Consider the following 14329-nt stretch of genomic DNA (forward strand, 5'->3'; position numbering starts at 1 on the left):
CGAGGAATTTCAGAACTTTCATTGAAGACTCTATCTAGTATCTTTGTTCCCGCCTAAATATGACTTTGAGAAGCTCTACTTCCCTCTCAAAACTTCTTTCCTTTTTCATATTTGCGCTAACCTTTCTGTGTATTCTACTGCACACCTCTCGAAGTCCTAGAACTACCATTGACTCTGTTAGCATTTTTAACAGTTATACTACATACGATCAAGCATGGATACCATCTGAATAACTATCGGAAGTTGGGTTCTACTGCAAAATAGGAGGAGGAAGAGGAGGCAACGCAATGATTTCATGGAGGCTTTCAAGGTACAAGTTAAAGAGTTTAAAGTGTGTGCACAAAGCAAGCGAGTAAAAGAGGTCCTCATAAAACATACTTTCCAACATGCACACTTAAGGTTGCAAACATCTCCTCCAAGTTTTCCAAGGAATCGACCCAACTGTAAGTTATTTTTAGCATCTCGCTTAGTGCATGATTATATTCGAAGGTTAAGTGGTAGATATCATATTTGGTATGTTTCAGATATTTATCCATCGAATAGGACAAATTGGCAACCAGTTGAGAGCATAGTTGGGATTTTTTATGCTTTCCATGTGTTTATTGGTGAGCAAATGTACCGAGGAAGACAACACAAGGAACTTACAAATAATGGAATTTTCTTTTATGATATGTCATATGTGGAAACGAGAACTTCCATTGGTTGGGGTCATGTAGCTCATTTTTCACTTCCATCCTTTGACAGAAAGGATTGGTCCTTGCCACCTTTGCAAACTAGTGAAAGCTTTAGGAATAAGTTGTTTCAGGATATACAAAGTCCCTCAAGTATTCAATTACCACAAAAATAGTTCGGCTCGCACTTTTATGCCTCTTGAAGTGTTTGTATATTTTTTCTTCGATGAGCAAATAAGAACTACCACAACAATGTTCATTTGCAAGTCTAAGAGCTGTTTGGACTTTTTAGATGATAATTGGGATAGGAAACAATCACAGAACAAAATATGTATTTTGCAAAAGAAGTCCATAATTTTCAAGTTCATTATAAGCTCTCAAAATTTCTTAGTATAGTTTTACTATATTAGATATCATCTTCTTAGTGGGCAGCTTATTCCACTCGACCAAAATACAGAGAATAGGCTCGAGTACAAACCTTTATCAATGGAGCTCTACTTTCGAGACAACCTACTTAATGTGATGGAGAGAATATCAAGCACAACTCTTGCACAGCTCAGGGTAGATCTTACATGTGAAGAACTTCCACTTTTTCCGGAATTGTATGCATTCAGTCTCAACAATAGAAAGGTGCTTACTAAATCGATGAACTTTGATTGTCTTTAATACATTAAGATAGAATCTAGATTTCTCTTCTTTTCAGATTCCAAGACGCAAGGAGAAAACAAAATTGTGCAACATTGTGTTGTTTCTGTCAAGATTTATACAAGTAAATTGCTCCCTTTCCCTGCTGTCCTCTCCCCTGGTTTGTGCCACTCGTCCCTTGCCCTCTGCTCTGGTTGCTCCCCTGCCCTTTGCTCCAGTTGCTGCTACTTTTGCCTCTGGGGACGCTGGTCTCGGGCATCCTTTCACGTGATTGAAATCATGGGCCTCTTCCATGGCTTCCCATGCTTCTTGCACCTGTGTAGCTTCCCTCTGTTCTTGCTCTTGCCGTCGACGTGTAGCCCATTCCTCTACTTCTGTGGCGTCCGCATAATATTGATTTATTGCTTCTTGCATATTTTGAACTTCTTCTTGAGTTTGATTGTGGCGTTGCATCATTTCGTTAATGCGAGCCTCTTCGAACTCCTCAGCTCTTGCCGCTTCCTCTCTTGTGCATCTGTTTACCGAGATTATAATATGTTGGATGGCCATTACATAAAAATGTCGCACATCTTTGGGGGTGTAGTTATGTAATTGAAGTTCCTGTAGAAGCGTGATACAGACATTTGTTGCTTCATACAAACGTTGCAGCAAACAATGAAACAGTACGATTACTTATGTTTGGTACATCCATAATTTGACTGAGGAGCAACAGGGCATTTAAACAGGTTTGATAGCCACAGCTATAGTCATCAGTCTGCGTGGGCACGGTTACCAGTCTGTGCCGAACGGTATTTCCTAGATCATGTTCTAACAATATATGCAGGTTTTGGATCTTCTCCTGGCTCCTCTAGATCTATTTGTTTGGCTTTTTCAGGACCGTCGTATGATGTACCAGGTTCCTTCAATTCCCTCATCGGTTGTTGCACTATGATTTTCCTATCTTGTATGGTATACTTCTTATAATGGGACAGCACATCCATCTTGTCAGAATTCGTGTCCTCATCTGTTTCCATTTCAGTTGTTCATATATCTTTGAGGGTACGTTTGAGCTTATTGTACTCTGTTTTCCTCTCTGTTTTGGTCATTCTAGACCTTGTTTCCCCCTCCTTATGTGTCTCAGTCGTTTGCTTTTCACGCTTGTTCTTCTTGTTGTTTTTCCATGGTTTAGTTTTTATAAACCGGCCAGTGACCTTGTCTTTGACACAATCGTCAGCTTTTACAAGCCTTAGATATCCCGTTTTGTCATTGACAAGAGGCATGGGTCTATGCTTATTCACTCTTGATTTCCCTGTTCTCTTTGATCTATTCCGCTCTTCTCGACTAGGTTTTTGGTTAGGAAACTCGTAAAACCTGTCCGGTCTCGACATGTACTTCCTATTCGTCTCTGATCCACTTGATCTTTCGTCATCAGCATGTATCATTTGGATTTCATCACCTAGTGATGCAAGGTCACCGCCTAGTGAATCTGTGAATTCCTCCTCTGTTCGATTCCTATCGTCCACTACAGATATCTCATCAACTATTCTTTTACACTCATTCTCACGTAGTGGTTCTTCTTGTTCCTCGCTCTTTGATCCTGACTCAAGGATGACGCTAGCCATTTGCAACGTTACTAGGTCGTATCCTTCATCGTCACAAAATTTTGTAGGCGTGCATTCATTAAGACATACATCCAAGGTTGAAAATATTTGAGTCCACCCAAATGGCTCAAATAAATGTTCAGGGAAAGGTTCTGGGAGATAAGCCTCGTCTTCTACGGATCTTTCCAATACACATTCCTCTTTTATTAAATCTCCACAATCAGATGCTCCACACATCTAGACATGTGCTTTTGTTTATAACCACGTAGGTATTTCTTTTTCATTCAGTGTGGTTGAATCAAATTCTTGCACTGGTGTTTTTGCAACGTCTCTATAGCTGTGATCTTTCATGTTGATTTTCGTTATTAGCTCCTCATGCCTTAGGTAAATTTGGTCGTACCCCCAATCTTGTATCATTTTGAGTTGACGCATAAAAGGTCGCCCCAAAATAATGTCAAAGTTGTTCGTTTTCTTGAAATCTACCACGGCAAAGGTGTGCTCATAGTTAATTCCACACGAAGTTACAACTATTTGGTCGAGGATTCCCAATGGTATCTCTATATACCCATCTACAAGTTGCAGTTTCATTCTCGTCTTTCTAAGAGTTGGACGGCCCCATTTCTCCCAGATTTTCTTTGTAGCAATCACAACTCCCGCTCCACTGTCCTGGATAGCTATCGTCTTTATATCCTGATATTTGACAGGTAAGGTTGTATTACCTTCCTCACCTTCACAGTAATCTCCGACCTTGTTTATGGGCACATATTGGGCTTTGGGTTGACCTTCCTGTTTGTTTTCTTCTACCGTAGGGTTTGTCTGAAGAGGAATCTTTATTCCTTTATTCTCCAAATGTTTCCCCATGTCTTCCCATAAGTGTGGTCTGACTCTCAAGAGTTCTGACAGGGTGATTGTGCATGTTACAGGTGTCGACAGCATCTCTTGAAAACTTTTTGAGTCAATCATTTGTGGAATAGTTCTCATCTGGGATGGAACTAATCTTATCTCCAATTTTGACTCGTGTTCACCTATAAATGAAGGCAGGGTTTTCAGGGATTGAGCTTTGCTTTCCATCGAAACCTCCGTTCCTGCATCTCCATAGAGCAATTGTATATCTCCTGGATAAAATTCGTTATCCATGTTAACCTCAGGAATTGGTGTAGACTGTAACGTCACACTTCTGTTCTTTCTATGGCTAATGATTTCCCATAATTGTTGTGGCCATGTTTCTTCCACTTCTGGAATTGGCATTATAGTCATTGACTTAGCATCATCAGTGGTGTTTGGCACCACTGGGTGATCCAATGACAATATCGTTTCAAGCCTGGGTCCGTTTACTTGTTCTGATTCATCGATCTTCAGTTTTTCTCGCTCTTTGTGAATCAGCACTTCTTGTTCTGGGTTTCTAATCGCATTAGGTTCCATCAATGCCTGGGCTGTTTCATCGATCTTCAGTTTTTCTCGCTCTTTGTGAATCAGCACTTCTTGTTATGGGTTTCTAATCGCATTAGGTTCCATCAATGCCTGGGTTGTTTCAATGAGGTGTTTACACATTTCCAAACCCTTCGTTTCCACTTCTGGTTGAGGATAAGTCAACCATATCTTCTCTAAGGTTTGGTTTGTTTGAAGCCTTGCTTCATACACTTGTAATAGAGCATCTAAAGGCTCTAGCACTTTCTCGACCAAGACTGACCCCCCTAAGGATGCTTTCCTCGGCTTGTTGTTGTCCTCAGCAGTTTTACTATCTCTCTTTTGTTTCAGTTGCTCTTTCGTTTCATGTAACTCATTTTGCATGGCAATTTGGGTTTTTATCCTTCTTGTTTTCATTCTGTCTTGTTTCGCCTTCCAAGATTTCTGTTGTGTTCTCACAGATAAACTCTCGTTTTCTTTGGGTATTGGCAACTCGACCTTTTCTTCCAATGGATTTTTTTTCTCTAAGTCCTTGGCTTGGGCTCTGGTTATCGCATTGATTTGGATCATGGGTTCAGTTTCTGATCCACTGCTTGCACTTGGTAACACCCCCACAATATTTATAGTTGTTTTTCCCTTGTTGTCCGGATTCCTTGGGCAATCTGGTAGTATGTAATTCACACCACACCCGTTACAAAACCCAAAAATTTTCACTCTTTCTCATTTGAAAGGACAATTACGCTCCCAATGATCAGTACTTCCACAGCTATAGCACGGTCCCATTGGTGGTTGATTTTGAGGAGGTGGTCCCATAGGTTATCCCGCCCTATTAGGATATCCTCTCGGTTTGTAGTTCTGGTTCACAATGAACATTAGCGTTCTTTCATCCACCAATATTGATCCCTCAAAGGTTGTGCTACATATGTCAGTGGTGCCATACCCTCATTATTTCCCCACGGTTTATAGGCTTTGTCTATGTACATTTGTGGTTCAGGTTCAGTTACGTAAGGCTCATTCGGTTCCTCGTAATAATAAGAAATTTGAGGCGTACTATTTGTTCCTGGTGATGCTTCGTAAGGTTGAGCATACCTATTCATGGCCCTATTTTCTTGTGGTAATGGAGGTTGTTGACCCAACACAGGTTGAGGTCTGTCTACTCCTGCTACCATATTCACATTCGGCCCAACTTGATATCTTGGAGGAGGAGGCTAGGGTGGTGCTGCTGGAGGTACATACGGCCTTTCCCTCACATAGTTTTTGTTGTAAAAACACTCATCCGTGCCATGGTTTGTCCATTTTTTCTCTATGGTGCACCATTTCAGTACTCTTCCATTCACAACTGGTGCTTTCGGCTATTGTGTGCACCACGGCGTCGGGTGATCCCCCCCACATATGTCACATTTCCTCATCTGAGGCTGTCTCATTCCCAGATTTGATCTCATATGTTGCTGCATTCTCTTCGTTACTTCCTCTAACATTTGGTCAGTTGTCGGCATCAAAGAAGCCTGAGCCTCTTTCTTGGTAGAGGGTTCACTCTTAATAGATGAAGAGCCACTGGGTACTGAATCAGTATCCTCTGACACTTCCCCATATGCTTTGCAGTTATCAAGAAGATATAACGCTTCCCTTGTAACCTGTTCAAATGAGCTACAGTCTTTCAAGTGAAGGTTCTTTTTCAAGGTTTCGTTTCTAAGTCCTTCAATGAAGAGCACAAACAATCTCTCGTCCTGCGGTAATTATCTCCCTGGGCACCTCTCGATGTATTTCTTGAATCTCAAGGATGCTTCCTTCACTTTTTCGTTCTCCTTTTGTTTAAAAGCATATATCTGTGCTACAGTATTATGCTTTATACCCCTTTTTGAGAATTCTTCCACGAACTCCCATCATACATGTTCAATATTCGGACAAGTTTGAGGGTTCAAAGGTTGAAACCATGTTAAGGCCGTCCCTTCCAAGGTAAGACCAAATCCTTCATATTGAGTATGAAAATCAGTGATCTGCTCTGCTCTTAAGACTTGCTTGAAGAGCGACACATGGGCATATGGATCCCCTGATCCGCTATACTTCTTTGGCATGCACTTTGCTACCTAGGATGGCCTCATCCGTCTTTGGTCTGTGACCAATCTCAATGCTCCCGCGTCTCGACTTAATCGTTCTCGTACATCATGGATGTCGTGGGTTGCTCTCCGTGGCTCCCCTGCCATGAATCTACTACTAGGAGGCAAACGTGATGGTGTTGCTGCGAATGTCGGACCTACTGCAGTATGTGTAGAGATAGGAACCGCACTACCTCGATTCGTAGCCATTGATTCTCTGGAGCGTAATGTTCCCATGGGGCTTGGCATGGAATACTGAGGTCGACTGAAAGAATCAGCTACATGAGTCTTCTCTCCACCTATTTCCATCGGGTCTGGCATGACAGTTGTAGGTGCTGGTCTCAGTGGGCTTGGAGTGACATAATAATGGTGGAGTGGTCCACCAAAGTACGTATATCCTTCCAACTCCTTTCTATCGATTACTGCGTATCGTCTTCCATATTTGTCGTATGCGACAATTTTCGTTTCTCATCCCTCTGTGTAGGTGAAGACATAAAGTCTTTTCCGCTTTGTCAACTCATCGACGTAGGGTTCCTTGCATCTATAATAGAGATCTTTCTCTCCATTATTATACTTTTATAACCCCACGTAGACGTTGTCTGTGTTGACTCTCAAAGTTTCATTTTCTTTCCTTAACCTCGCATTAGGAAATCTTATTGTTGGAGCTTTCTCCTCAGGTTCCTCATCTACTTTGGTTTTCGTGCCCATCAATCCCCACTTGTCCACAATGTTAGGATTCAGGACTACCAAGTAAATGATACCTTCGTTATCTAGGTACCTATCTCCGCTATATCTCACAGGCACTAAGTCCTTGAACTCACTTGGTTTATCTTCTATGTTCACACAGTAGCGGTCCATACCATATTTGTTGATCTTGGCACCTTGCTTGTTGTCATATTGATGCTTGATGAAAAATAGCTTCATTGTGGCCGAAGGGTCTGATGGTCCTGCTGCCATGTTTTCTCTTTCATTTAGTTTTAAATGTCCCAAGTGTTCCGTGAAATACTTGTAAGATCTCTCTGAAGAAGTATCGGAAATACTTTCTTCAGGGATCGGCTCTAACGGTCGTACTAAACCTTGGTTTACACTCTCCTCCGTTGATAAAACACTTGCTTGATCCGCTAAATTTTGGTGTTGGTTGTTGATTTGTTTTCCCGACTAAATCCAAACCTCTTACCTGGAGATGGAGTGATCTTCCAACTATCGCGACTGCATGGATTGTTACTTGATCGGTTTCTGCAAATGAATACACTTGATGGCTATGAGATCACTGTATCATTCCAACTATGAGCAGATTCAACACTTTCACAATGACTTCAACACAATTTTTCTTGCAGATTATTGGCAGTATGTACAATTTGGGTTTTGACAACTCCTGATATCTTAAATAGTCTAGGTCTATGAACATGTCAAAAATGAGTCAAATCTAGCATAGAGGTACACCGATCGCGATCGTAGTACAGTGCCCAAATTTGATGAAACTTCACCATCTTGCTCACTAGGCTATTTTAAGGCTACCCTCCTGATATTTTTGTATTCAGACTCCAAAAAGTCAAGCTTTTACCAGTTCTTGGTTGGAAGTGTCTGTTTTCTTGAATCTGTCAATTTGACTTGATTTTGGTGTTTGTTTTGGGATAGGAGAGATACCTAGGCTTTTCATATGCACAGGCTATCCCTCTGCATGGTTTCTTCCCAGTTTAACAGTTTTTGACTTGGATCATATTCATATGGTTTGACAGGTATTTTGAGGTTTCTGGCTCTAGGTCCTTTAGAATTTTATGTTTGTGTACACCTGAGGATCCCACAGATGAAATCAGTTCAAAATCTGGCACTTAGGTACACCGATCACGATCGTAGTTGTGAGCCCAAATTAAACCAAATTTGGCATGCTTGTAGACACTGATGTTTTAAGGCTGTCCCCTAAGTCTTTTTGCATTTGGATCACCAAAAGCCAAGATTTTGCACTTTCTGGGTCTGTTAGGCTAGTTTTACCCAAGGGGCCTGATTTCCTTGATTTTTGATGTTTTTGGGTGTGTTTGCTTTAGACAAACTTGTTTAGAATCCTATCAAGAAGGCACAAAACAAATCTTGTCCAATTCTGGCACAAAGGTACACCGATCGCGATCGTAGTACCTGGGCCAAATCTGATGTGATTTTGTATGCTCCCTCTGACAGGTGTTTCCCAGTGTTTTGTGCTACCACTTTGTGAGTTGAATCAATATCAACCTTGTTTGGTCATATTTTCTAAATTTCAGAGTCTTATGGCCTTTTTTGCCAAAGTTATGGTTTTCTGGATTCTCGACTCTAAGTTTTGCCCCAAATCTAACTGGAATGTGATTTACTTATCCTACTCCTAAGTACAAAAACGAAAGAACATAAAGAAATGAATCAAACAAAACAAACAAGATGGATTTCGGGTGAGATTTCAGTACTCAATCGAATTAGAGAAATTGAAGAGCAAAAATGCTTTGAACACTCTCACTCACAGCTCCCTAAATCTCCTAAGAGAGGATCTAGCCGGTCCACTGACTCTAGACTCTACTAAGCTCTAAACCCCTGTCTAGCAGCCTAACTGAGGTGTAAAATGGATTTGTGAATTGATCTTGTTTTAAGGAAGTTAACTGCGCACTCGGTCACTCATCACCTACGGTGCATTCCCCAGAAACGGCGCCAATGTTTGCGGGTCGCCCCGACGGACGTCCATAGCATAGCTCTCACGCATCAACATAAAATATCAATACAAGGGAAGCGACCAGGATGAGGCATGGAAACTCACTAGGGTGTCAATCCTAATGAAATGAACTCGAAGAGATGCAACTACTAACTCTACAAGCAAATCAAACACCCTAAAGCCAAGTAATTTGCCTATGTCCTTCTACACAGCTCTACAGTCATCACACCCGTTTACCATGCAAATACTGTCGGATTCGCACGAAACTTGAAGGGAAGCTACAGAGGACTATCAGGAGCATATTCTATCACTGTCACAGCATTCTAAAGAGGTACAAAGATCGTGATCTTTCATCCCAAAGTCAGCAAAAACAACGAGCGAACAGGTGATCCTAATGGGTCGTTTTAGGGTCCCTAAAGCCTCTCCTAGGGTCAAAACAACATAAAATACGCACGATACTCTAGGAAAAATATGAATTCTACCTAAGAGGACCTTGTAAGAGCAACCAATCAAATCTCAGTCAACAATAGGACATAAAAGGGGGGACATGATAGCCCATCACCCTAGCTTGTGGACGATGTAGGGCATTTGGCCTTGTAGATTGCATTTTTGGCGATTTTCTGCTCAAAATACATCCTTTTATCAAGGGATGGTTAGCAATGATTTTCCTTGTTTCTTAACTATATGTTTTGGTTATTGATGGTATGTCAATGATGTTCGTGAAGTTTAAAACAGATGCACCGTTTGGCCGTGAGAGCCAAATGATGCATTGTGTGTCCAAAGCCTAGCTCAATGTTTTGGTTCATTTTTTATGATTGATCCTGGAGGGGGTTACACAAGCCTGTTGAAATTCTTGAGAAGCATCTTTTCGTGAAGTTTCGTGCCATTTTATTGACTTGTCCCCAAGTGGCTTCTTGTAGGGCCTGAGAAATTAGGGTTTTTCTTGCTTACCTAAACCATTATAGAAGGGCATAGGCATGTTCATTTAGCCTAGCGTGAACCCCCTATCAAGGCATGTAGCTATCGGGTAAGTGATTGCTAAGTTACGATCCCGTTTTGGTATCTTCCCAATGATTAAGCTTGCCACATAGGATGGACAAGAAATACCAAACTCGATAAGTGGATGCAGATTGAAAAATATCACTTGTCATTTACACAAGAGATGATCGAACGGGCACATGCAACTAAAAATAAGAAGGAATAGCAACAACTCAAGATTCAATAGGCACAACAAGAAGCAAAAGAACGAGCAACAAAACAAAACCACAAAGTTTATCATATTACCAGTATTGAGGAAGAAGAAACAAATGTGGATCCAAACATTGATGTAAAGTTAGGAACTGGAATGTTACCTACTCATGTGTTGATTCACTCCGGGGCTCAAATGAATACAATTATTTGGAATCTTCACTAGAAACTGCCATAATTAAAACTATAACCCCTGAAAAGAGCATAATAGGATTCAATGGAACTATTAGTATCGCTACAAGATTTGTGGAGCTCAAAGTACATATCAACGGATATGAATGTCCCCATAATTTTTTTTTAAATCCACTAGATGCTTTGACTAATCAATTGATACTTGGCACACCATTGGAATGTAGATACAATGCGTATATCCGATGTACGGACAACCAGGTACATGGAAAAGTAGGGATTCAAGTAATGTATGTTGATTTTGGTTCCATGGAAGATACCAAATCTCTTTTCAACAAAAATATTGACAAAGGCAAGAATGAAGCCAACGGGGTAACCCCAAACGAAAAACAACAACCAAACATGCCACTACAACTATGAGCCCATGAAAAGCCTTGAAGTTGTAGCTACGATAATCCGCTCCCTCCTGTAGAAAAAGTGGCAAAGATGCAGCCAACTATCTGAGAGAGCACCTCAAAAACTATCCACTCACAACAAAACATAAAACCTACACAAATGTGGATACCTAAACAGCCAGCTATGAGAGTGAAGTAAGTTCCAAACAAAACACAAACTATACAGAAAGTTTGGATACCTAAAAAAACCCTACAAATTCAAGGAAATCTCATTTGGATTCCAATTATTTGACTCCAATCACCAAAACAATCTACTCGAATAACAATGATAAATCAAATAATTGATAAACGGACTATATTTCTTTCAAAGCCGCAAATATTTCAAGACACAACCAAGTGGATACCAAAGCCCAAAGAGGTGCATCAAGAAGCCAACACAGAAATGGATTTCAAAGAAATAAATATTTCTAATAAAAAAATCTAACCAACTGGTGTCACATCCACTACAACATTCTTCCCAAGTCACGACCAAAGAATGGTGGCCGATACTTCAACCATAGTCTCAAAACTCAAACCAACAAAATCCTTTGAAAATTTGTCAACGAGCTATTGAGCTGCAATGCTTACCATGGTAGGTGCTCATTGAGCACCACACATATGAACCTCACCAACATCGAATGCCCTTAAGAAATTTGCTTAAGACTCGTCTCTTGCACAACATCAATTTTTTATGCATTGACCAAGTATGTCTATGTAGGGCCCTTACACGGCCTTGCATAAGGCACCATTTTACAACCCATGCACAACACAACCTCAATGACAAGTTGTTGTCTAGGAGGGGGGAGGCATTTTGAAGCATTTCAAATGCAAGGTGTGAAACTAGAACTTAGGAGAGAGCTATCATCTAACGAGCAAAGAACGAGCAACAAAAAGTGAGCGAGGCCAATGAGTCAAGTGAAATCAAAAATTGTAAGAGCTTAAGGAGCTTGGCTTTGTGGAGTTTTTTGAGCTTTACAACCAAAAAGAAACGAAAAAAATGCCTTTTTCAGTCCAAAGGACCATTAATAAAATGTATTGCTGAAGCTATACATTTTATTAATGGATGTATTGCAAAATAAAAAATATAAAAATGTATAGTTGAAGCTAGTATGTTGCTACGATTTTGGAAGCACGTCAAATTCGAAGGTATCTCATGATATACCTTGGAATTACAGTGATGGGGAGAGAGAAAGAGGAAAAAAAAAGAGGGGGAAAGGCGGCGTGTCAGCAGTTCCGTGAGAGGTGCGGATTTTTTTTTCGGACGTATCCCACAGACGCCAAGTCTTTCTCCCTCGTCGAATTTAGCTATAGGCGCGGAGTTTTTCTCTTGGAGCGGAGACAAGAGCAGAGAGAGGGAGGCGTAGAGCCTTCAGCGCGCACAGATGCTCAGAAGTGGGAATGGACCCAAAGAGCAAGGAAGGGAGCATGGCAGGAGGGTGGTGCCGATCAAGGCGAGGCTGATGGGCGCGACGAGTGGGGTCGGCGCATTTTCCCTGATCGTCGGAGGGCAGGAAAGCGGTGAGTGCGCACGCAGAGCAGGACCAAGCTGCTCTCTCTCCTCTCTCTCTCTCTCTCTCTCTCTCTCTCTCTCTCTCTCTCTCGCTGTCTCTCTCTGTCGTGCTATTTCCTCTGCACGCAAAAGGCATGCATGCTGTGTGCATGAGGAGCTCTAGGAGAAAGAGCGCATTTCCCTTGCTTGCATGCTCAGGGCAGAAGCAGGAGCAGGAATGGAGCCGAAAGGCGATGCGGAGTTGCTTAGGGGAACATACGCGAGGGCATCGTGTGCACCTGATGCAACAGAGAGATTCGGCTTGATTGTTAAATGATTTATTACTTTTGAACTACTAATGGCAACCTACTACATGGCAACCTACTACTGGGTCTTACTGGGTCCTTTCACACACCATTAATTAATTTTTCGGAGAGATTCTCAAGGAACCTCTCATTTCAAAGGTAAAGTTTTCGAGTTGTCGCCATCAGCCTTGTCCTCTGCGCTCGGCTGTTCACCATTGCCTTCCCCTGTCGCGCACTGCGCACTCCCCCACCCCTGTGCACGTCGCGGAAAAACACCCCGCCCTGCAGGTGTTACCCCTCTCCTCTGCGCTCGGTTGTCCACCATCGCCTTCCCCAATCGCGGACTGCGCACTCCCCCACCCCTGTGCACCTCGCCGCAAAAGACCTCGATCTCGCATCATGCGCTCACGACTTGCATGCCTTATGGATTGCACGCCTCGTCCCCTGCGCTCCTGGGCTCTAACTGTACGAGCATCAACTCGGGCTCATGGCTTGCCCATCCTTTTGAAGCTGCCTCTTGGTCTGCCGATTTTGCCTTAGTCTGATTCTTCCCCAAAGCACCCGTGCATATACAGTCTCCTGCGCCTCCCACAAGCGCTAACCAAACCGCCTCCTGTATAAAACACGTGATATTTTTTGACGCGTGGAAACAAAAGCGAATTCTCTCTGCTCCACTTGTTGATGCCCTCCCTTTTCCCCCTGCAACAAGCACAGCAACATCTCCGAAGATACTCGCTAATAAGCAGCTCGAAAAAGATAAGAGCAACATACTGGACTGGAGCTCATAATGGATAAACCATTGAATGTCCATTTCAGCAACATTGGGTCATTACACATTTTTCAAAATTAAACTGTAGCATATGAAGTTCACAATTTACTATTGTCAATACTGATGATGCTATGCAAAGTTCATACAATCCCTTCACTTGATGAACATATTTAGAATAAGTCCATTGATAGCAAATTTATGCAAGTAGATCCACTCTTAAAGCTACACATTTTGTCAATATCTGAAACACCAATGTCTAATCTCCATTGCCAATCTGATTAGCCAAGAAAGAGGAGAACTCCTTGATGCATAATGTTTTGACTTTTATAATTGAAGTCAAGATTATTAGCCCCTCTAGAAATCCTTGACAAGAGGTTTGGATGGATCCCCTCACTCATCTTCAATGTTGAGATGCTAATTCCTTTCGCATTTCATGCAAGTGAGCCTGATCGAGATTTTTTTCGTTATAGCCCAAGTTTAAGCCATGAGCAAGTCCCTTGCAATGGAGACCTTAATTTTCTTTCATCGTGTGGTGAAGGGGTGCTTACAAGAAAATTTTTGGCCTCTATGGATTTCTTTTCATTTTTGGATAATCCTTTTGAAACAATATATTGTGAAGGTCCATGTTTATGAAACAAAGTCCAACATACACACACACACACAAAGATGTGGCTACTTTATATTTATAACTTGCAAAGTTGACACTTCTCTTTGAAAAGGCTTGGTCCTATTTGTTAGTGTCTTTAATGATTGTGGTTGGCATGGAATTTTATCAGATGTTGGGTGTGTTCAGTGTGACTGCAAAGATTTTTCTATGTTAAATGTTAAATGCTATGATGTATTAGAGGACATCATGAAATAAATATGGAAAAAAGTCCCCCCCCC

This window comes from Adiantum capillus-veneris, chromosome 7 (assembly GCF_014529385.1).
Source record: "Adiantum capillus-veneris isolate H3 chromosome 7, ASM1452938v2, whole genome shotgun sequence".
Lineage (NCBI taxonomy): Eukaryota > Viridiplantae > Streptophyta > Polypodiopsida > Polypodiales > Pteridaceae > Adiantum > Adiantum capillus-veneris.